This window comes from Pinus tabuliformis, chromosome X (genome assembly GCF_031772625.1).
Source record: "Pinus tabuliformis cultivar Carrire ecotype Pingquan chromosome X, CPIR1, whole genome shotgun sequence".
Taxonomy (NCBI): domain Eukaryota; kingdom Viridiplantae; phylum Streptophyta; class Pinopsida; order Pinales; family Pinaceae; genus Pinus; species Pinus tabuliformis.
In genome coordinates this window covers 1,494,442,187-1,494,464,837 of record NC_142308.1, presented here as the reverse complement: position 1 = coordinate 1,494,464,837, position 22,651 = coordinate 1,494,442,187, and the positions used below count along the sequence as shown (strand labels likewise).

Sequence of the window (22,651 nt, the reverse complement as noted above, 5' to 3'; positions counted from 1 at the left end):
AAAGAATTATGATTAACCTTTGAATGCCAATAGATCCCAAGGAATGTTTGATGATATCAAGCCAATTATGTCAAAGATCCCAAAGTAACACTACTAAAAATCTCCCTAAAATATTTGTAACCATGCAAACAAATAAGCGTTCGTATGATTTGATGATGAAATTCACAATATAGGCATAAAAGATTACCTGTTTCCATGTTGTACCCCAACAATTTTGGTTTTCCCTTATATGTGAATTTACACAAGGACCCATCGTTCATAGAAGTGGATTCATCTCACCTTCCTACAAGACTTTTGTGCATACATAAATGGCATCGATCTTTTCATGGGTGTGGTTGGGGAAGTTCTGGAAATTTATTTGATTTTCCATCTCTTCCCTCAACTCTATCTAAAGGGTTGCATTTTTCATTTGGAAAAACTTCTTGGCGTTAATGGTTTCATGCTTTGTGTGTAGCTTCTGAGATAGTCTCTAATGTTCTTCGATTCTAAAGGGCCTGTGTCAAATCGTCCCCCACGAGCAATCTCTGCATCATATGCAAACTCACCTATTATCATATTTAGATATTTTTTTGGCACTCATTCTATGTCCATTTCCCTTTCCACTTCAATGATTACAACAATAGATAGATATGAATACATTGTGAAGTGATTGTGTAATAACAAATTACGCAATATTACCAGCTTCAACACACAGAATAGGCTACATTAGAGAAGAATGCCATGGGAAAAACTATGGGTTGTCAAAACCCAAAGTCCAATAGTTTAAATTAACTTTATAATTTTATAGCTACAATTATAATTATTAATTTTTATTTTTATTTTTATAATTTAAATTATGTAGAAATTCAGGCCTCTTTTTATTTTATTTTATGCAAGTTAACTTAGTTAAACTATTTACATAACATAAGGACAAGAGCACCTTCCAACACAGTAAGCACCCTACATAAATTAATGGCATACGCATTGATGCATATCTATACCCTCCAACTTAACATCAAACAATGTATATATCTCAATAGTATACATCACTAGTTGGGGATGTGTAATTTTGTTTGTGCTCAATTTGGAGTTGACACGTTTTTTAAAAAAATAATTTAAATAAAAAAATGTCAATTATAATAAAAAGGTAGATGATTATGTTGAGATCAAACAAAGCACAACGGACAATAAAACTAATAACACACGCAACGTGAGATAAGAATGGAGAACAGTGGAGAACATAAGAAATAACAAACACTTCTATTAATCATGGAAGGCCTTGCCTTGGCTTGCATTCTAAGGCTTAGGTAGATACAAATTTTATAGATGAGCATAGCTCTGATAAGAATTAGCTAAATGTGAAATTCATGTGGGTGTTGTAGTAGATTCTGCTGCAGACGGCGTTGGTCATGGACGACGATACCTTTCGGCGTGGGTGGCGGTTAGTGACGGCTGAAAATGGCAGTGTGTCAATGTCGACGTTGGAGCAGTACGCGTCGATTTGTCTTCATGTTTAACATTCTCCCACTTGAAACCAAATAAGAGTCATGAATCAAATCACATTGAGTCCTACCATGCCTCTACATAACTCATGTTTATTTCTTGATAGAATCTTAGTGAGCATATCAGCAGGGTTCCTATCTGTATGGATTTTTTCCAAGGATAATTGTCCTTCCTCCAACACATGTCAGATCCAATGGTACCTTAAGTCAATGTACTTGGTTTTTGAGTAAAATGTTGGGTTTTTCACCAAGTGAATGGCACTCTGACTATCATAATATAACTCATATTAGTCCTGCTTTATCCCTATCTCTCCTAGGAAATCATTGCATCCCCAACATCTCTTACAAACCTCTATTACAGCTATGTACTATGTGTATGTTGTAGAGAGAGCTACTATTCTTTGCAGCCTTGACACCTAAGATATTGTTGCTCCTGCAAATGTATACAAATAACCTGTAGTGGACCTTCTCGTGTCAATATCTCCAACCATATTTGCATTTGTAAATCCTACAAGAACAGTGTCATTATGGATAAAACATAAACAATAATGACTAGTACCCTTGAGATACCTCAAAATCCATTTTACTGCTTGTCAATGTTGTTTGCCTAGATTGGCGAGGAACCTGCTCACTACTCCCACTGAATATGCAATGTGTAGTCGTGTACATACCATGGCATACAACAAACTGCCCACTGTTGAAGCATAAGGAATCATGTTCATCTCTTCCTTCTCTTTGTCATCACTAAAACATAAATCAGTACTCAGCGTGAAGTGAGTTGCAAGGGGTGTACCAACCGACTTGACATTCTTCATATTAAACATATCAAGCACCTTCTTGATATATTTTTCCTGTGACAACCACGACCTTTTGTTTTTCATATCATGCATGATCTTCTTTCCCAATATCTGTTGTGCTGGACCCATCCTTCATTGCAAATTTGTTGCCCAAATCTTTCTTCAACCTATTGATCATATTCTTATCATGCCCAACAATCAACATGTCATCCACATATAACAATAATATGATATACTTTCCTTGATCATACCTCTTGATATAGGCACAATGATTAGCTTCCAACCTATGAAAACCATGTTCCAAAATGAATGAATCAAATTTCTTGTACCATTGTCGAGGTGCATGTTTCAACCCATAGAGTTCTTCAACCTACAAACAAGTTCTTCTTTGCCTTTTTCCATGAAGCATTATGGTTGCTCCATATAATTTCTTCCTCCAATTCACCATGAAGGAAAGCAGCGTTTACATCCTAACTATTCACATTCTAAGCCTAAAGCATCAACAAGACCAAAATGACTCTAATGGATGAGATTTTAACAATAAGTGAGAAAATCAGTGAAGTCAATACCTTCTTTTTGGGCAAATCCTTTTACCACCAGCATTGCTTTATACCTCTCATTGTCGTCACCTTCATGCTTAATCCTATAAACCCATTTGTTTTGTAGAGTCTTTCTACTTTTTGGGAGATTTACCAACTCCCAAGTTTTATTTTCTAGCAAAGAGTTCATTTCTTCCTCCATTAATTTATTCCATTCTTTATTGTGTTCAACTTTACAAGCCTCTTGAAAACAATTACGCTCACCTTCATCAGTCAATAAAGTACAGTTTGAAAGAAGATACCTTTATGAAGAAGGCTTATAAGGCCTAGAAGATCTGCGAACCAACTGTGGTGGTGGATTATCAAGTTGTATCCCCTGTAAAGTTTCCTACAAGATTCTTTCTTCTTGATGTTCATTACTTTCCACTTGTTGTCCTTCCTGCTCTTGAATTTGTTGTCCATTTGATTGCATTGGTGGGATGTCTTCATGCTGCTCTTCTAACCCGTGAATAATTTTCTTGACCTCCAACTCACCTACAGTCCTATTAAACATTTCTATCTCATTAAATATAACATCTCTGCTTCTAATAATTTTATGTTTGACTGGTTCCCATAGATGATAACCAAATTCTTCATTCGGATATCCAAAAAAATGCATTTCATAGATTTATCATCTAGCTTAGTTCTAGTTTCTTTGGGAATATGTATAAATGTTTCACATCCAAAGATTTTCAAGTGATAATTCAACATCTTATCAGTGCAAACTTCTTCAAGGATACCCCCATCCAAGGTTGTAGTTGGAGATCAACTTATAAGGTAGTAAGTTGTCCTTACATCTTTTGCTCAAAAATGCTTCTCTAAACCAAAATTGGACAACATACTTCTCACCTTTTCCATAATGGTGTGATTCATCTTTTCTGTAACACCATTTTGTTAGGGAGTACTAGGCACCATCTTCTCATGTTTTATGGCAAATATGTTGCAAATATTCTTTAAATGCATTTGAGCAATATTCTCTACCATTATCTGTTCTCAAACACTTGAACAATTTGTTAGTCTCTCTTTCAACAACAACATGGACTTTTTGAAATATTTCAAACACTTCAGTTTTATTTTTCATATGGTAGGGCCCAAACCTTCCTAGATGCATCATCCATAAACATTATAAAACATGATGCTCTTCCTAATGACTTTATGTTAATAGGCCCAAACACATAGTGTATCAATTCTAACACATTTTTCTTTTTGTCATGGTCACCTTTAAGGAATGAAACTCTTCTTTGTCTACCACATATACAATGCTCACAAAGATCAAGAATATTAGATTTCAAACCTAGCAATAAATTTTTACCAACAAGGATTTTTAAGCCCTTCTCGCTCATGTGACCCAAACACTTATGCCACATATCTGCCAAAATTCCTTCTTTTGTGACAACAACTAACTCTGATTTTCCTATCATTGCATTCAATATATATAATGTTCATGTCTTTGGTCCTTTGGCCATGACCAATGCTCCTTTGCTAATTTTCGAACCTCCTTTTCCAAAGCTTTTGGAATAGCCTTCATCATCCAGCGGTCCCATAGAGATCAAACTCATGCACATTTCTGGTACATGTCTAACATGTTTCAACAATATATCTTGGTCATCCTTCATCTTGATCCGGACATCTCCCACTCCAACAATACTGCAAAAGTGATTATTCCCCAAATGCACTCTACCATAATCACCAAGATTATATGCAACAAAACTATCTTTACATGGGGTTACATTGTGAGATGCCCCAAACTCAAGGATCCAATCAAAGCCATTGCTAGATGTATATAAACATGCATCTTCTACTAAACCAGTAAATAACACATCACCATTTGTGACTACAACAATAGTCTCACCTTCATTTGTGTTGGATGACTTGTGATTTGTACTCGTCGATCTCTGATCCTTTTGTCCTTTCTTCCAGACAACATTCTTTATTCATGTGCCCAGGTTTGCCACAATCAAAGCAGATGATCCTGTAGTCTCAAATTCATTTGTGTTGGATGAGTTGTGATTTGCACTGGTCAGTCTCTAATCTTTTTGTCCTTTCTTTCAAACTCAACATTCTTTCTTCAAGTGCCCAAATTTGCAACAACGAAAGCAAATGATCCTGCCGCTCCTTGATTTCGATCAGCCTCTCGATCTTGATCGCCCTTGTCGGCCACAATCAATTCTCCTAACACAATCAACTAAAGCTAGAACTTATCCTCCTTAGTTTTCTACAATTGACTTGTGTCACAACTCATCATTCATTAAATTGCAACCAATATCATCAAACTTCAGGGTTCCTACAAGTGTTGAAGTACTCATCGCTGCAATTAAATTTTTTCAATTGTCTAGCATAGATCACATTGACAAAATGGCTCTAATTTCATCATCTAATATGATTTTATTCGAAACAAGTTCACTAGTAGTAATAATATTGAATTCATTCAAGTGCTCAGCAATTGAAGCATCCTCCTTTATTTTGAAATTTTAAAACTTCTTCATCAATAACACTTTGTTTGATATCGTGTTCTTCTATAAATCATGGAGCTTCTTCCATATTTTTTTTGTTGTCTTTTCTCAAGACACATTGAAATACACATTCTTTGCTAGATATTTGCAAATTGTTACAATAATCTTTCTATCTAGCTTATTCCACTTTTCATCTGTCATCGTTGTACCCTCAATTAGCAAATATTGGTCCTTTAAAATCAGTGTATTCTCAATCTATGATTTCCATAAAACAACTTTTCCATGTCAATTAATGCAACTATCTCCATTCTTAATAAAATTGACATCCAAACAATAAAACTCTACTTATAAAATAAAACTTTAATTAAAATTAAACGTCAAAATTAATTTCCTTTTTAAAAATGATTTATATGTTGACTCCTTGCTTTTTTTTCCCTTCAAAATCCAAACTCTTTGAAACTTTCTTATTTTTTCATGATACTTATAAAATATCCACCACTTAATAAAACATATACCACGTTTCACTTATATAAAACGTTGAAGAGCGCTGATCACAAATTCTAAAACAAAGGGATGAAAGTCATAAAGTTCGAATTGTACACCGTTGTCTCGTCAATTATTTCACAACTATACTTGTCAAAACCACATTTGACCTGAATTACTGACCATTCTCCTTTGTTACTATTTGAGCAAGGCGGCCATGCCATTTCCCAGAGTTGTAACGGTGGTATCGGAGACAGCTGAGGATTCGCCCATGTACCACTTCTTGACCATGGCAGCTACGTTCTCATTCTCCACCACAATCTTCGATAACTTGTTTTCCTCCTTCCCCTTTGAAAGGAAGCTCAACATGGACTTTGAAAGTTCCACGTGCACAAAAATAAGCCTGACTCTCACACACAGCAGGCACGGTAGGCGCCACACAATTACGCTCCCAGTTCGACCCTCCGCAGGTCCCACAGCTGCACCAAAAAAACACAACAGCCGGCTCGCTCTCCACTGCAAATCCGTCTGGCAGATCTCCCTTCAAAGGGATTCACAGCAGGACAACCATGCACAATGCCCTCAAATAACAGTCGTGAAGCGTTGCTGCCATGGATAGATAAGCACACTTCGTAACTTGGTTCTGATATCAGTTATTGATATCAGAACAGCACAGTAGGCAATAAAACTAATCACAGACACAACAAAAGAAATAACAGATTTTAGAAATAACCTAGGAAACCGGATTCGTCCTAAACCCCCTGCGAATCCCGAATCCGACACGATTCGGTCCGGATTCGTGTCCAAATCACAGGACACGTCGTGTCCGTTTCAGACACGTCGTGTCCGTTTCAGACACGTCGTGTCCGAGGGCGTGTCGCGATTTTCAGGGGCGTGTCGCGATTTTAGGACACGTGTCCGGTTTCTAGGACTCGCTAAGCTCAGCGCGGGTATGAAAAGGGCGCGTTTGCTCATTAATATTTTCATTTGGTAAGTGATTTGTGATGTTACAGCAAGTAGAGCATTTTGGCAGCTTCATAATCAAATCTAGGCCCTAGTATTGATATGCTATTCATGGTAATGTTAAATTCTTAAAGTAAAAGTGACATTATCCTTAATCTTCATTTTCATCCTTTTACTTAAATTTTTAACATTACCATGAAATGACTCAGGATGTTTGAGAGTGGTTCCGGCCTCATTGGATTTCATATGGAGAAAGTAGAATTTTAGATTTCATTCAAAATCCAGCAAACTTATCAGTTTTTCAGGATTTTAGGATTGGGGGATTGCAATGTTTCCATTGAATTTTTTCATGTATTAGGGTATGGAACTTGTATTTAATCAAGAGCACCAAACCAAGAGCTTCTGAATATGTCGCTCCCGCTCCCGTTTTCGCTCTCGCTCCCCGCTTTCGCTCCCGCTCCCAAGTAACACTGTTCCTGATGATATGGGTCTGGACACCATTGTTGAGTTGGCATTGGCCAACATGGATCTCAATGATCCAGTGCTAGACCCTGTTAGATTTGATGACTTAGAGGGGTCAGCTTCCATAGCAGCAGAGGCAAAGGCGACTATGGTGGGAGGACGAGGATGTAGAGGAGAGCAGTGGGGACCATGATGATGGGGACAGTGATGCTGATTCTGACATTGATGCCTTGAGGCTTATATACCTGTAGTTGTTTTATATTTTCTATTTCTATTTGCCATTGGCATTGCACCAACACTACCTATGTAACACATTTTGATTTGATGACTTAATGAGAAAACTACAGTTGTCAGTGTGTTTATCTTACTATCTTGTAGTTGTAAGTTGTCTTTCAGTTATGAATTATGAATCATGATTTAAATTTTTAATAGATTTATCATTTATGTGACCAGTACCACTGACATTTATTTGAATTTTGTATGTACTATGCATGCTAATAGCTATAGATGAAGATCTATGTTTGAAATCAATAAATTTGTATCATTAATTAAAATTTGTGTAAGAAATATGATAATATCTAATTTTTAATATATATATATATATATATATATATATTTTAAATATATTATATATATATATATATATATATATATTTTTTTTAATAAAATAATATATAGCGTGTCCTAAGGTGTCCTGTTCCGGGGGGTCAGCGTGTCCCAACTCCGACACCACGAATCCCGAATCCTACGTGTCCCGAATCCCCGTGTCAGGTGACTTAGGAAATAACAGATTTTATATATCAGGGAAGGTTTTGCCTTGGCTTGCATTATAATGCTCAAGACAAATACAAATTTATAGATGAGCACAGTGCTGATCAGAATTAGCTACATGTGAAATTCATGTGGGCGGTGTGGTAGATTCAGCGACATGGTAGATTCATGGAAGGTCTTGCTTTGGCTTGCATTGTAATGCTCAGACAAATACAAATTTATAGATGAGCACAGAGCTCATAAGAATTAGCTACATGTGAAACTCATGTGGGCAGTGAGGCACAGAGCTGATAAGAATTAGCTACATGTGAAACTCATGTGGGCAGTGAGGTAAATTCAGGTACATGGTAGATTCAGCTGCAGACAACATCGGTCGTGGACATAGACACCTTTCTGGGTGGCAGCTGACGACGGTGAAGTGTTGTCTTGGACTTGGAAGCAGTAGTTTGGCTTCAATTTTAACAAATTATACATATTTGGTTAAAAGCATTATAAAACATTAATAACTTCATTCTCATTGCACAGTTTCAATTTTAACAAATTATACATATTTGGTTATTTTTAATTAAAAGCATTATAAAACATTAATAACTTCATTCTCATTGCACTCATTTGCTTCATTGTTAATCTTACAATCCAATATGAAAAAAATGTACATTTTGATTCATTGTTAATACAGTCTAATATGAAAAAATGTGGCAAAAATATTTTATTTCCACTTTTGGAATTGTAAATAAAATATTTTCTATATTAAATAATATAATTTTATAGAAATAAAATAATTAAAATTTAAAATAAAACAAAACTTATATTTCCTTTATAAATATTTAAATAAATTATTTGATGTAGATATTAATTAATATATTTCAATATGAACTCTAGAGAAAGTTAATGTTGATCTTAGTAATATATTTCAATATTTCAATATTAAACAATTGAGAAAGTTAATGTTGATCTTAGTAATATATTTCAATATTTCAATATTAAACAATTTAAAGAATTAAAAGTTACAAATGGACAAAAAAACACTAGATTGGAGTTGTTTTAGTGCGGCTCTTTGAACTTTCAGGTGCCAAAATCTGATAGAAAAATTTGAGTGCCAGAATCTGGTAGAAAAATTTGAGGTGAAATCTTGATTTGTGTTATTTAAACTCTTTTTTTAACTGCATATTTGGATTCAGCACATTAAAAAAACCTATGACACTTTGATTGTGTGCATTAACCATCAAGCTTTTGATTTCAATAAAAGTCACAAACTCCTTTATATAAATCTATAGGGAGTTGTCTTTAGTGCGACTTTTTGGTAGTTTTCAAGTGGGTTTTTCCGGTCAAATTTCTCTAAAATCCGGCAGCAATCAAGATTGATGGTTAATACACACAATTAAAGTGTCATAAGGGTTTTTTTAGTGTACTTTAGTGTACTGAATCTAAATACCCAGTTAACAAATGAGTTTAAATAACACAAATCAAGATTTCACCTCAAATTTTTCAACAGAATTCCAGCACCAAAAAGTCCAAAAAATCACACAAACAACTTCTTATATAAATCACTAATTTATCGAACATTAAAAAAAAAAAAAATTAAAGTGTATCTCTGTTTCCAAGTTTTACATTTTAAAAAAAAAAAATATATAATGAAATTTGATCCTCTCACTTTTAATACTTTTAATAAATCCATGGACCCATATAAATTTAATATAGTCTATAAAATCCTCAAGTTTTCCCCTAAGATCTCTATATCCATCCTCCCCTGCATCAAAATGTATATCATGCCCAATATAGTCTATAAAATCCTCAATTTCTCCCCTAAGATCTCTATATCCATCCTCCCCTGCATCAAAATGTATATCATGCCCAACAAAATAGAGGGGCATGCAGCGGACAGTGCAGGGGGCATACATATAGCAAGTGCGGCGATGCTTTCCCATGTAACATGCATAAATCTTATGCATGCCATGATGGTCACATGGGTTTCATTAAAATTGGGCACAGGGTTTCATGGACGCATAGACTCATTGTAACTGATAAAGTCAAACATCAATCATATTTCATGTGCCAGCTGAGAGCTGGGTTTTACATCCCCACAAATCTATTTCTCCATGAGTAATTATGCTTTTAAAAATAAAAAAATATCAGGAGACAACAATAGCTGACAGGAGCTACTAAGCTTGTTTCCTCCAAACCTGCCCAGTACACCAAGTCAAACCTGTACTCCATAAGGGATCATTTAACTTAAAAGTAAGACAGCTCAAAGATTGAAAAAAAAATATATATAAATGAAGCAAAGTAAAAATAGTGAATGTAAAGATAGATATTCCAATATTGCTAAATCTAGGATTAATAAAGACCTTTAAATTAAATCAGGCAAAGTGCAGAGAGTGAAAACAGAGAGTTAGGGTTTGAAACAGTTTTATACCAGAGCAGCTCAATAGATCTGTGATAATATGGATCTATGCAATTTCATCTGGGTATCAATATAATTATTCGCCCTGCATATAAGCAGGATTAAGCAAAACCGATCAAAATATAACAAAATTCAAAAAATATATATGAAAAATAAAGGAGGTTTGGATTTTGAAATAGTTTTGATGCTGGAGGGCTTGCAGCTCAATAGATCTTCAATAATATGGAACTATGTTATTTCATCTGGACACTAAATTCTTCACCCTCATCAGTGTAATTAGGATAAAACAAAACCGATCAAAATAAATCAAAATTCCAAATAAATAAAAAACCAGATCGACATATTTCTCAATAGACCTGAGACAATGTGGGTCCACACTATTTCATACAAACACCAATTTAATAATTTAACCTGTTTGAGCAGGATGAAGCAAAACATATCAAAATAAAACAAAATGATAAAAAACCAACAAACTAATAAAAAAAAAACAAATAAACAAACAAAGCAGATGGACACAGTTTTCAATAGAACTGAGACAATATAGATCCATGCTATTTCATATAAACACCTATTGAATTCTTCACCTTGCATGTGAGCAGGATCAAGCAGAACATATCAAAATAAAGTGAAATTCTAAAAAAGGCAAATCGAAACATTTTCTACACCTCCAAGCTCTTAATACTCAATAAATCTGACATAATATGGACCCACGCTAGCCTATCTGGACATTATATTGATTCAGGGTGTTAAAGTAGAGAAAATACCCAATTGGACAGAGGCATTTGCAATAGCTGCTTCTACTCGATGAGACATACGATTCCCAATTCTGTGCAACCAAAGGCGAGGTATTATTGTTGTCTGGACCCCGGGGGCTATGAACAGCATAAGTGATCTTGAACCACCGAGGTCCCGACGACAATCACACATTCGCTTCATCTTCTGACTCCAGATCAACCAGCGGCATCCAACAATATAGAAGAAGATCAAATCAAAAGATAATATCACCCTCTGAAATCGTAGGTAAAGTGCTCATCCTGGTTAGGGTTTCAGAAGGACAAACTCACTCTCAAACCGTTTTGAATTTGAACAATGGGGCACAGAAAATACCCACATGGACAGAAGCCATTCCCCACATAACTCAAGCTTTTCCCTTCTGTGATTCTGGCTTGTCCAGAAATACTCACAATTCATCCAAACCAAAGCGTAGGTGCTCTTCTGGACGGGTCAAAGCGTCGGTGCTCTTCTAGACGGGGTCACCATGGTTAACTGAGCCCCGGTAAATAAACCATTGTAGCCTTCACTATAAAAACGCCTTCCCTTCCACTCCATCCGCCTCGACAGATGCGATCTTCTTGAATATAAATGTGAAATTGCAAACCCTAATTAGGGTTTTGATTGTACATTTCTTCGTAAACCCTAATTAGGATTTTGATTGTACATTTCTTCGTAAACCCTAATTAGGGTTTGGGGTTGGATACTATGCAGCTCAAAGTGGTAGTATAAGAGAAGATTTAAATATAATATGTCTATTGATTTTGTGGTGATAAATATTCTGAAAAATAGCCCAGAAAAAGAATGGATTGGTGTATTTGCGGTTGGATACTATGTAGCTCAAAGTGGTAGTATAAGAGAAGATTTAAATATAATAAGTCTATTGGATTGATGTATTTGGGGTTGGATACTATGTAGCTCAAAGTGGGGTTGGATACTATGTAGCTCAAAGTGGTAGTATAAGAGAAGAATTTGTGGTGATAAATATTTTGAAAAATAGCTAATAAAAAGAATGGATTGATATATTGATGTGAATATTGTTTAAGAGTAGATTATTCTTTTCTAATTAAATTTTAATATAGTAATAGAAATAGTTATAATTGGCTTAGGTCTATTTTAATCTTGAATTTATCAAGCATCGAAAAAGATCAAATTTCTCAAGATGGAAACCTCTTTTTTGAGTGCAAAACTTGAGGAAAGGTTTGCACCTCGAGAGATTTGATCCCTCCTGGCATTTGATAGATATGGGGTTAAGATGGATCTAGGTTGGTTATATAATACTATATAATATCTATATTTGTATCTATGTGTCTCTTTCTTATTCTTTCTCTCTATCTCACCCCCTAAACATGCACACTCTTTCTCCATATCTATCTCTCTCTCTCTCTCTCTCTCCCCACATTTCTCCTTGTATGTTTTTCTTCTTCCCTCCCTCTCTCTTCCCCTCTAACTCCATCTCTTGCTCCTTCTCTCTCTCGAGTCTTCTATCTCTTCCTTCCTCTCTACGTCATTCTATCACACCTCCCTTTGTCTCTCCCCCACATTACTCTCTCTCTCTTCCCTCTAACTTTGTCACTATCTCCCTCCCTCTCTCCTTCTCTGATCCCAGTAAACTGACATCCTAAAAATATCCCATGTGAACCTATGAGTTATACCCACATAACCTCCAAAGTGAAGCAAGGTTACACCCTTTAATACATTCGGAATTAAAATTAATTAAACACCTATTCACTTAACCTTAATAAATCTCCATCAAATTATTGGAACCCAAAACAATAGAAAACCTGACTATACACCCGATCAACGAAAAACAAAGACATCACTTGTCAACAAACCCGGTCCCACTTCAAATGCATACAGCCGGAACTCAAATGGATTTAACCCGCGTTGATAACATATTGGATCCGACTTTTCCACAAATATGATCGGATTAATTTTTCGCCATTGATCTTACCCTTTCAATCCGACAGTTGATGATACACCTGATCAACAAAACTAATCGTTGATCCTCCACCGTTTGATCAAGGCACACTTGATCCAACAGTCATCAGCGATATTGGACGAGCTACTTGCGCAATGTTTAACCGCCCTTACGGAGCCGATAAGGAATATAAATCATTGATCTATAAATGTTCGGGTCCAATTTTGAAATTAAACTTCGATCACTTTATGACCTGATATCTGTTGGATATAAGAGGCCATCAAATCTTTGGTTTGCGGGACTTCAACTAGCACATGGTTTAAAAACGGCTTAACCCCTGCAGTTGACTGTGACCTAAGAGTTGAATATGAGATCGACGGCTAGGAGCGAGTGCAGGACTTTAGCCACGATCAAGAAAATCCGTACTCTTCTACCCCCACAGTTGTTGATCACCGTCGGATCTGTCAGCCTACGGACGGTCCTAACTTAATTTGGGGTTCTTCACGAATTTAACAGGTTCCGCCAAGACTTAGCACTTCTGCCAAGTTAGTCAGTCTCTAAACTATATATTTCGGTTTCTTAAAACGTATCCAGGCTCTTAATTGTTCACTGTAATTACAGAGGTTTCAGCCTACGATCTATGAAACCAATCACATAACAAAAGATCACGCAAAAACAAGCTTTGTACACAAACTCCTTTTGTTCATAATAGTATTTACATAATGTACAGAACATCTCGTGCTCTGATCTGTTCTCTCTTCACTATCTAACCTCTGTGTAACACACTCTACCTATTCTAACACACTCAATACTGAATTACACAAGAAATACACAATCCACACTGTATTTGTATTGATAATTATTTACAGAAGAAACAGACGCACTCGACTATTTCAGTTCTTCCCTCGCTCATCCATCCTATCTTTCCATCTGAATCTAACCTCTCACTCATTCCAAAAGATTACAATTTATACAAAATGTGGATTCATGAACCCATTTAGTTCACATCCAGAAATCTCTCATTCTTCCCTAAAGAATCTCTTCACTCCACTCTTTTCTCAAACAAATGCTAATTTAAGCTTTCACATCCCTCATATCCTATTCAAACCAGATAATCTAACTGCTAGGCCTGATCTCCACACAGGGAGGATCAATCAGCCACTTATACCCTTTTCTTCTTAGATTTTGACAACAAATAAAACACTCATACATTTAAATTAATAAAATTAACTAATCTCTTGTCTTCCAACCCTTTGTTAGCCACAAAATGTGATCATACCATCACATTGCTGACTATGTCTAAATGCTCCTGCATTAGACTCCCAAAGTTGAAAGTTTTCATGACCTCATGGTCATGTGTTTCTTCTGTCGATCATCCAGTATCCCAATCTTTACTTTGTAACTGGTCATTACTTCCATCATGTTGTTGATTCATTTCTTCTGCGTCTGTCACTTCTGTTCTTCCAAGATTCCAAATCTTATGTTGTTGTTGTCCACTTTCATTGTTGATACAATTTTTTTTTGTTAATTTCTCTTCCTTGTTGTCTCTCTTCTTAACTGACTTCATCTTCCACAGTTTCTCAACTTCCTCTTTACAATTTTTTCTTTCTGAACTCCACTAACATTTGTCTGTTGTACATTCTCCCTTGCCATAGAAATTATGAAATTTCTGTCCAATTCTTCTTCACCTCTTTCATTTACGAATTGTTGCTTGTACTCTACAACTTTCCTTTCATTATCATTATAAATAATCTCCCCCTTTATCTTATCAGGTTCATTTAATAACTTTTCCAGTAATTTGAATCTTCCCTCATCTCCAATAAGCATATCATTTGCATATGACTCCTCTTTCCTATAAAACCGAATTTCTGCCATAATTATCAGATTTAAAGTTACTATGGATTTCTGTCACCACAGATAACTCTGCCATCAAGTCCTTATATTGATCCTCTGCAAAATTTATAAAATTGTCAATAAACTTCATTTGAGCACTTTCCTGTTCATTACAAAATATTCCCTGTCTTGACACAAAAATGTCATTCAACAATTCAAGAATTAAATTATCCTGAGATATATCATTGTGAAGTATCCTTTCATCTTTTGTACAACTAATTAATGTTGTTTGATCTTCACCTACAACAGAAACAAAATTTTGGTTTTCGAAAGCTTCTTCATGGTTTACAGATTCACAAAAATAATCCACTTTAAAATCACAGAATTCCTGAACTTCTGTATTTGTCAAAATCATCATACACTCCTTCACATTTTCCACACTGTCTGGAGTTTTTACTGAAGATACTTCATTCGAATTATCATCACAAATTTCCATTCGTTTGTCTTTAGTTTCCTTAATCATGACAATTTCTTTGTCAATACCATCATTCTCAAAAGTATTAAATACATGCTCAAAATATCCTTCTATTTCAACTATTTCCTCAAACAGTTTCACTTCTTCATCAACATGCATAAGCACATTGTCCAATTGTTGTTCATCACCTGTCAAACCTGAAAATATACACATCATGTCAGTTTCAAAAATACAAGGCTCTTCATCTGAACTCTCATTGACTAGACCTTCATGCTCCTTTGAACTATTTAGATAGTTCACTAAGTTATTGAGAAATTCTTCCTCAACATCTCTGATTTCCTTTTCATCAAAGAAAACTCCTGGGACTGCAGCTCCTTGACTTTGCTTGACAATTTCATCATAAGTTTGCATAACATCCCCTTGTCTTTCACAATTTTCTCCAGCACTCAGTTTATCCAAATAAGACAACAATGTCTCCTTCTCTTCTATGATAAGACTTTGATCTTTCAAAGATTTCCTTGACTTAACTTCTTCGGTTGAGTTCTCTGTTTCAGCTTCGCTTCTCTTCACTTCACAACCCTGCAATGCACTAGCTTCTCTCTCTCTGTCTATTTTCCATTGGTTTTCTATCCATGTTAATATTCCTTCTAACATGATCAAATAAGCTTTCACTAAGAGAAAACACAACCATTTACTCATACCTTTTAATTTTCTCCATCAATCGAAGTCTTGAAAGTCTTCATGCATCTCTCCCCTTCATCACTGTGTCTCCCTCTCTCTCTCTTCCCCTTCTCTCCCTATCTCTCTCCTCTCCTCTTCTCTCTCTTTCCTCATCTCCTCTCTCCCTCATTCTCTCCCCATCTCTCCCTTGTCACTCTTGTTGAAAATAGCAACAAGAAATGCTAAAAATAGAAATGATAAATGTTGAGCCCTAAAACTACCTCTCTTCTACATACTTTCCTAGACCTTTTTCCCCTCACCAGTGCCTCATAAGCTATCAAAGATCATTGCATATTGATTATAAGAGTGCATTTAAGTGGTTTTCTAACTATATTTTTGTGTTTGCTATTTGACTTAGATTTTGTTCATCAGCTGCGGAATGCAGCCACTTTCCGCAACTAACTCGTGATTCCGCAGCTGTTTTTATTGATCTATAGGTTACAGGTGTCGGCAAGTAAAACGAGGCACGTGGGCAGTTCAGGAATGATCTGGACATGGACCAGGTCCTATCTGTTCAGCCAAATTCGTAAAGGAAAGCCTTGGTCAAACGATGGTCAAATAAGGAGTCCTACAACAAACAGGTCTCTGTTTTCAGCACGTGAAAGGTCCGAGACCGTTCCTAGATCCGTGGATCCCTTTTGACAGTTGTAGACCGTCTCCACGACGCAAATCCAACATCCACCTTTTGTAGATTGAATGATCATGGCAACCAAGACGCTAAGCTCATGGGTTCTATCTTTTACGTGTCCTCTGCTGAAGGTTTCTCACAGAAAAATAGTTATGTAATTTCCTCTATAAATAACGCGTTTGCAAACGCATGTAGCTAGTCTTGATATAGTCTTGCTGTTAGTTTATATACTGTTGTCGTAGCATTAGTCCTGCTGTTGTAACGAGAGGATACTTCCTCTGTTTTGCAATATAAAGACTCTGTTTCTTATGACTGTGTGAGCGTAATTTTGGATTGACAACGTATTAACCAAGGCCGTGCAGAGGGCCCCTGCTGGCTGAGGTTTTGTTTCTTTATTTCTGTAAAGTCTTCATGTATCGTTTTCTTATTTCCATTGTAAATATTTCATAGCTTGTTCACCTGTATATATTTCATAATTCATTTATGGTGTTAATGTTTCATCCATGTACATGATTTTCCAGCATTATATATTTTTGCTAACACTGATCAGTGTGTTTCAAATTAGGTTATGCTCGAGCGTTTTCATATAATTTTTTTTGCATCAGATAGGGACATGAGATTGGTTTCTCTGTTGGCTTTGTTTTTTTAGCTTTTCAATTTCAGTTATGCTTTGATTTTAGTCTTATTTATTTGTTGTTGTTAGCTAGCTTAGATATCAAATTCTTCATGTCATTTGACGTTATCTCCAGAGCCATGGCTTAACCCCGAAAAGCTACTTGGCGAGCTATCAGATTATAAGTGAAGTCAATTGATCTTACTTTCATTAGTTTGCAATTTTTGGTTTGTTTGAGTGCAATAGTTTAACTTTTATTTATGTATTTAGATGAGCAACAGAGAGTGATTTCATGATCAATGTTTCATCATTTGTTTGATTTGAATAGCTGCACATTTATATTCCTGTTCAAGCACTAATTTTATCACTAGTATGTTTTGAGATCCTTTGAAGTGTTAAGCTCTGGAAGTTATCATAAGGGACATAAAACCTTGTCTTAAATCTATATCCATACTTGCCTTCTAAAGAATTCTTAAAACTTAGGAATAGGATTTCCATTTGCATTAGGAAACAAACAAAGACAAAACCCCAAAACAAAATAAAATTGAAAACAATAAAAAAAAAAGTAAGAAAGAGGTTGTCTTGCAGATATAGTGCACCACACTTCATCAATTTACAACTCCCGGATTGATAATTAATGTAGCAATTTAGGACATACTAAATTGACTAAACATTTTTGGCGCCGTTGCCAGGGAAGTGTAACTAGGTAGCCGATCTCTTACATAAAAAAAAAAAAAGAGAAGGAAAAAAAGAAGAAGAAGAAGAAGAAGAGGGAAAATTGATAACTTCTTGAAGTATGCTCTCCTCTTGCACATAGTGTGATCTGGAGGAACAGAAAAGAAAGTCATTAGTTCAATAATTTCTTGAGTATGCTCTCTTTTTGCACCTAGTGTGATCTGGAAGATCAGAAAGAGAATTATTAGCCTGACTAAAAAAAATAAAAAATAAAAAAATGACATGCATAGAGCAAGAGATTCTAGGGGAAGGTTCATAGCTAGGGCCAAAAGTTCAACTTTCACAACTCCAGCTACTTCAAGGCATAGACAAGATACACCTCCATCCCAGACTCATGCTCCCAGCCTTACGATTCCTGGAATTCAAGGGGCAGCAGTTGAATTAGAAGACTCTCCCAGATTATCTATTAAATCTGATCTAGGAGAAGAACCTTTCTTCACTTCTACAGGGGAACATATTGTAATCAAAGAAGTAGAATCACCTGAAGAAGAAGGAAAGGGAGAAACTCTCTCTCGTCAGCCATTAATAGAAGAACCAGAAGACACCGAGGAAACTATCATGACAGAAGAAGTAGTAGATGGATTTGGAGGAGGGGGTAGAGGTAGAGGAAGAGGAAATAATGGAGGTAACAATGGAGGAGGTAGAGGTAATATTGGGGGAAATAGGGAAGGAGATGACTCATTTGGATTCCCTATAGCTGATGAGGAAACCCACACAACCATGAAAAATATTTCACCATCTGTCCTCCCAAACTTTTATGGGTTGCGAAGTGAGGATCCTAAAACATTTCTATTTGAGTTTGAAGTCTTTTGCCGAACCGATGACTATATGGAAGACTCTCAAAAACTCAAACTGTTTCCTTCAACATTGAAAGGAGCCGCTTTGAAATGGTTCATGAGATTAGTCACTCAATTTATTAGGACTTGGAATGATATGAAACAAACATTTTTGGATAGATACCTGGATTATTGTATGCCCGCCAATCATAAGGATGAGGTATTCAAAATGATGCAAAAAGAAGATGAGAACTTGGAGGATTTACTTGAAAGATTTCAATACAACTTAAAGAGAGCGAAAATGAGTAATTTAGACGAGGAAACCTTGAAAGCCCTTCTATTGAAAGCCATTAGAGATGAATGGATAGATATTTTAAACAAGATGGGGAAGGGAGACATTTCTCAACTTCCACTTCATGACATAGCAGAACTATGTGTTCATCTCTCAAGGGGAAAATCTAAAACTAGAAAAGGGCCTAGAGATCCTTCTCTTATTAGAGCAAACAAATTTGCAACTGGATCAGTAAGTAGGGCAGAGATTGGCAATATGCTTGATGAGTTCAAAACTGATATTCTAGCGAACCTTAGTGAACAACTAGACACCCTTAAAATTCAAAACAAGCAGAAACCAGAAGCTGATGCCTTGGCCATCTTTTGCCCAAAATGTAGAAAGAAACATGCTCTAAGGGAATGTCCCTTGGATGCAAAATTTGTAGAAACATGTATCATTTTCTCAAAAAGTCATGAGACCAAGGATTATCCTTCAATTCCTGGGCTCAAAGCTGTCTTTCAGGAAGATCCAAATTCAGTAGAATCCCTTTGTTTTGTTTCAAGAAGACCTTGACAAGGGCAATAAAATCAAGGATTTATCAATCCTATGCATCTTCAGCTCCCGCCAAATTGGAATTCTTGGCAACAACCTTGACCCCAACCTCAAAATCCATACCAATCATGGGCACAAGGGATGCAAAATCCTTATGGGAGATTTGCTCAATTTTATCAATATCCTCCATCTTTTCAAAATCAACAACAAAATCCACAACTTCCAAATTAGAACCCACAACTTTCATTGCCATTTCCACAACAACAACCCTCTCAAAAAAATCAAAATTCTCAACTCTTGCTTCCATTTCAACAAAAGACAAATCAACTACCAGCCCAGCCATTACCAAATCCCAACAACAAAAATCCTCAGAATGCTTACATGGTATAAGGACAACAATTTCCTACCTATATGATTATTCCTTTTAATGATGTTCAACTCAGATCTAGTAGAGTTTTAGAAAAACCTTCTATAGATGTTCAAGAGCAAGATGCCTCTGAGGAGGATTCTCTTAGAGTCAATAAAGGTTCTGAGGAAGCATCTCCTCAAAACCCAATCATTCAAAAAGAAAAAGAAAAAGAGTCAACCCCCACAACTCCTATAGTTGAGCAACCTGCATCTTCATCCACACCTCCTTTCCCTGAAAGATTACAAATTTACAAAGGGGTGGAAAAACAAATCTTATTGTCTGACTATGATTTTCTAGATGAATTAAAGAATGCCTGTATTAAGATTCCCTTGCTACAAGCCATTAAAGAGATCCATATTCTAGCAAAAACAATCAAGGAGTTGAGTTTCAAAAGACTAGGTAGGAAACCAAGAGATACAAAAAGAATCCACCCTGTAGGAAAAATTGCAGATATCATGATGAGAAAAATTATCATCCAAAAATATGTGGATCCAGGTAGTCCAATTGTCAAGACACACATAAATGGGATAGAAATTCCAAATACTTTGATTGACATAGGGGCTGCTATAAACATTATGAGTAGATAGACTATGGAATAGCTTAAACTTCCTAATCTTCTTTTTACACCCACCTTACTGCAACTTGCAGATAGATCAATAACCAAACCAGATGGTGTATTAGTAGATATTTCAGTCTCCTTAGATTCTTGGGAATATCCAATAGACTTCATGATTTTGACTCCCAAGAGTAATCTAGGAGGACACCCACTAATCTTAGGAAGACCTTGGCTAGCCATAGCTGATGCTTTCATTAGTTGTAGATCTGGTGATATGTACATTTCTGATGGTAGTTCGACAAAGAAATTCAATTTGTATCCTCCAGCAAAAGCAATTACAGAAGTAGGAGACAATGAATGGGTCAATGATGAAGATATTATACAACCTGTCTTTACTATTTCTGAAATTAGTGAAGATAGTCAAATTTTGAACACATTAGAAAATTTTGAAACATCTTCAGAATATGACCACACACAATTTCAGTTAGATTTTGATATTGAATATTTATCATCAAGGCAAATGTCTCTTTACTCTATGGAAGAGTTTGGTAGTTCTACCATTGAAATTTTTCCAGGTAAAACACTGAATATCAACAAAAATTTGGAAAAGTCACAACAGGAAGAGCTAACCAAAATCTTGCAAAAACACTCTGCTGCATTTGCATGGGAGTATACTGATATGAAAGGTATTGACCCTAAGACTTGCATCCATCATATCTATATCGAGGAAAACAGTAGACCAATCAGACAACCTCAAAGAAGGATGAATCCAAATCTTAGGGAGATTGTGAAAGAAGAACTCCAAAAACTACTCAATGTAAACTTCATTTACCTAATTTCAGATAGCCGACGAGTTTCTCCTTTGGTTATAGTACCCAAAAAGAATGGTAAATGGAGAGTGTGCATTGATTACAGGGAATTGAATAAAGCAACTTTGAAGGATCACTTTCCTTTGCCCTTTATCAATCAAGTATTAGATACATTAGCAGGCAAAAAGTACTTTTCATTTTTGGATGGTTTTAGTGGTTATAATCAAATTCAGGTAGCACCTGGGGATCAGGATAAGACCACATTTACTTGTCCATGGGGAACTTTTGCTTATCGAGTGCTTCCTTTTGGATTATTTAATGCACCTGCAACATTCCAAAGAGCAGTACTAGGAATTTTTTCTGATCTAATTCATGATTGTGTAGAGGTATATATGGATGATTTTATAGTTTATGGTAATTCATTTGAAGAGGCATTAGAAAATTTGGAAAAATTCCTTATAAGATGTAAAGAAACAAACCTTTCATTAAGCCATGAAAAATGCTTTATGATGTTTACTGAAGGTATTGTTTTAGGACATCATATTTCAGGGGATGGGATTAAAGTTGATAGATCAAAAGTTGAAGTCATCTCCAAGTTACCTATTCCAAATTATCAAAAAGATGTTAGAAGTTTTCTGAGATTTAATGGATATTATAGAAGATTTATAGAAAACTTCACCAAAATAGCATCTCCACTCTTTAAACAACTTACAAAAGACTGTGAATTCAAATGGAGTCCTGATTGCCAGTCAGCATTTGAAACTTTGAAAACAAGAATATCTGAAGCGGCTATCTTGAGAGGACCAAATTGGAAAATTCCTTTCCATATTTCTACACATGCTTCAGATATAGCTCTAGGGGTTGTGTTGGGACAAAAAGATTTAGTTCCTTATGCCATTTACTATACCAGTAAAAATTTAACTGCCACCGAGTTGAATTATACTGTGACTGAAAAAGAGTTCTTAGTTGTTGTTCATGCAATCAATAAGTTTAGAAATTATATAACAGGCTATGAAACTTTTATTCATACTAATCATTCTGCAATTAGATATCTAATGAACAAACCCATTACTAATGACAGAGTTACAAGGTGGCTCCTAATTTTACAGGAATTCAATATTACTGTGTTAGATAGACCAAGGAAACAAAACACAGTAGCTGATTTCTTGTCTAGGATTTAGAATACTGAA

The 22,651-nt window shown here is 35.7% G+C and overlaps 1 long non-coding RNA gene across 1 annotated transcript; it reads right to left on the bottom strand.

Annotated features, from left to right (window-relative positions):
• Positions 1-9,017: 9,017 nt before the first annotated feature.
• Positions 9,018-11,875, bottom strand: LOC149145683 (uncharacterized). Its single transcript, XR_016264813.1, has 3 exons — positions 11,157-11,875; positions 10,405-10,477; positions 9,018-10,171 (listed from the first exon to the last, which is right to left on the bottom strand). It is a non-coding gene; the product is annotated as an uncharacterized LOC149145683 (long non-coding RNA).
• Positions 11,876-22,651: the final 10,776 nt, after the last annotated feature.